This window comes from Jaculus jaculus, chromosome 4 (assembly GCF_020740685.1).
Source record: "Jaculus jaculus isolate mJacJac1 chromosome 4, mJacJac1.mat.Y.cur, whole genome shotgun sequence".
In the NCBI taxonomy this organism is placed as follows: domain Eukaryota; kingdom Metazoa; phylum Chordata; class Mammalia; order Rodentia; family Dipodidae; genus Jaculus; species Jaculus jaculus.
Genome location: NC_059105.1, coordinates 55971739 through 55974989, shown reverse-complemented (window position 1 = coordinate 55974989; position 3251 = coordinate 55971739). Strand labels below are relative to the sequence as shown.

The window sequence follows — 3251 nt, the reverse complement described above, 5'->3', positions numbered from 1 at the left end:
AGTGTGATTTGGAAAGCAATGCCACACACCCAGAGTGGGAAGCAACAACGGCTGGTACTGTGCCCACAGGCCCTAGTGGTCTTGTTCTTCTCAGCAGGAGCCCTTCCATGAACAAACACTCCAAGCATAAGGTGGTACTGCCCTCGCTCAATGCTATCCACCCTGTACTAACTAACTTACTGGAACTCCTGGAAGAAATCCCACTCTGGTTTACAACCCCTTCTCAATTGCCCCCTTTCCTTTAGACCGTTTAAGCCGCGCGCGGGCGCACACACACACACACACACACACACACACACACACAGAGAGAAGAGAGAGAGAAGAGCAGTAAGTTTCAAAAGGACATCAATTGAGATCTCCTACAGATGTATCTAGAAGTCATGTGGCCAAACACATAGCCAGAGATAGCAGATTATGAAAACAGGTCCAGCTGAAGCATCTTGGGTAGCCAGTGAGATCTAATTACTCCGCATCTGTGGATTTAAAGTGATCATCATCCACAGTAGAATAAATGTGACCCTCCTTGCTCAGAAAATCCACTGCTTGCTTGATTGTAGCTATAGGCATGTGCTGGCGCTGGCTCCTGAGATCCTGAAAATTCAGTCCTTTGGGTCTTGGGCAAGCCTTCATCAAATTCAGCACCTGGTTTTGGGTCACAGTAAGGCCATTTGCTGGTATGAAGTTATTCCCAAAGTTTCCAGTTTCATTCATTCCTGAGTTGCGGATAGATGCTCTGCTTGCTGAAGGCTGGCTGTGGGATTTGTTCAGCGTCATGTGTGCATTGACTACTTCCAGAATATGTGCGGTGAACTCATTCATGTCTTCCAGGGGAATAATCTTAAAGGCTACCAGGCTCTTTTTGTTCTGGAAAGACCGTAGGTGTCCAGCCACTTTCACATATGTTTCTGGAGGAACCACAGTGTTTTCTCCACTGGCGTCATCTGTGTCAACCCACTGGCGAACATCCATTGGTGCAGCTGTCATGTCATCTATTTTATAAACAATATTGGTAGGAGCCTTCTCAGCATGTCTGATTATTTCCACAATAATGACCTGTGAAATCTCAACATTTCCAATTTTGAACACTTCATCAACCAGAGTAGCAGAAAGCAGCTGAGATATGGTACAGTGTACGATGTGCTGGGCTCGGGCTCTCGATTTCTTTTTAGCCTGAGAAGCGGTTAGCGATCTGAAGCCCCCTGGGGTCTGCGTGTAGCCACCGGCTCCCCCAAAGCTGGAGGTGCTATAGCTTTCAAATCCGCTATTTCACATCTTGGTGGCGGCTGGCCGCACACTTCAGGACAGGTAGCCTGGCCGAGGTGGCTGCGGACTCCCTGCTTTCCTCCTTCCCGCCAGTCAGCGCCCAGGACGCTCCTGTGATTACTTCTTAATGTATGTGGTACTTAATGTCTTACTTGTTAGAAAAGTAGTAGGTTTTATTGATGATGTCAAAGTGAAAACTGATCATCAAAAATTTCTTATATTTAAAAAATATTGAACAATGTTACAAATGGATATGACATAAGAATCATTAATTGTCCATAGGATTAGTTTACCCATGCAGACAATATACATCTTGTTTTACTTTAATACTTTTAATTTGCTACAAAAACATTAAGTCTCTTTTTCTGTGCTTAGGAATTGAGCCCATGGCTTGTACAGACTAAGCAAAGATTCTTCCACTGAGCTAACACTCCCAGCTCATGTAAAACTCTTTTCTAAATAAATCCTTTTGAGGTTGCTATAATTATTTACCTAATAGACATTTCTATCTAGAAGATGGGAAAGAAATAGTTGTTCTTTGGCACCTATTAAAAAGTATCAAGTTTTTATCATTTTGGGGATGTGGAATGTTCCTGGAATTGCCATGATGGTTGCTGACGGGAGCCTTGGAGCGTCTTTATGGTTGTGTGGTCATAGAGGACCACTGATACGCTTTGGGGAAGATTAGAAGCCAAGATAAACACAGTTAGGTTTCTGACTTTCTGATGAGTTCTTTGCTCTGAAAGATTATAAGCATTGATGTAATTGGCTTTGTAACAAGACCTCTACTGTGTTTAGTATTTAGCAATCTTTTCTTAATTCTTAAAATTTTTAGTTGATGGTGGAATTTGGGAGTGGCCAGTGAGACTCAGTTTAGGCATAGTCATCCTTACTTTTTTAAAATTTTTTATTAGCATTTTCCATGATTATAAAAAAATATCCCATGTTAATTCCCTCCCTCCCCCTCCCACACTTTCCCCTTTGAAATTCCATTCTCCATCATATTACCTCCCCATCACAATCATTGTACTTACATATATGCAATATCAACCTATTAAGTACCCTCCTCCCTTCCTTTCTCTTCCCTTTATGTCTCCTTTTTAACTTACTGGCCTCTGCTACTCAGTATTTTCATTCTCACGCAGAAGTCATACTTATTTCATTCACCCAGCACTTATCCAAAACTTACATGTACAATGGGGAGATGGCTCAGTGGTTAAAGGCATTTGCTTATAAAGCCTGCTGGTCCTGGTTTGTTTCCTCAGGACCCACATAAAGCCAGGCACACAAAGTGGTACATGCATCTGGAGTTTGTTTCCAGGGGCAAGAGGCCCTGTGTGCCCACTCATTCTCTCTTTTCTTTCTGAGTAAATAAATAAATAAATAAGTAATGAATTAAAATGTTTTTTTTTTTTTTTAAACCCTGAACTCCTCCAAGGACTCTGTTGAACCTGCATAATCCTTCTCTCATATATTCTTTCTCGGAATGAATTTGTGAAAATTTTATTTGGAACCTTGTGGTAAATTATTCCCAAGATGAGTTCTTTAGTGTTCTCCCTCTGCAATTCCACATGTTTTGTAGGTCACTGTAAGGAATAGATAGAAATTATTTGATGTATTATGAGAATAAATTTTCAAGATTAATTTTGCAGATTTGAAGATTGGAAGTTGCCTTACCAAATTTTATTTAGACTTATGAGAAATAAACACAACAATAGAATCTATTAAATTGTAAGTATTTGGGGGAAAAATAAAAGTTAGGTAAATGAAAATGTCAGTATATTTCTCAGTTCATTTTTGTTGTTGTTCATAGGTTGGTTGCAGCAACAATAGAAACAGCTCTTCCCACTCATCTCACTTCTTGCATCCTAGGGAGTCTCTAAGTTTGTTGAGACCTAGTCACCCACTTGGCTTGTCTTTTGCAGAATTTTTGTCAGATGTACCTCTTTCCCTTTCTGAAGCTTCATTCAGGATGGTCCTTCATTTCC

General features: G+C 40.8%; 1 pseudogene; it reads right to left on the bottom strand.

Moving 5' to 3' along the window:
- Positions 1 to 377: 377 nt before the first annotated feature.
- On the bottom strand, positions 378 to 1272 carry LOC101602217 (annotated as a pseudogene).
- Between the last annotated feature and the right edge of the window lie 1979 nt (positions 1273 to 3251).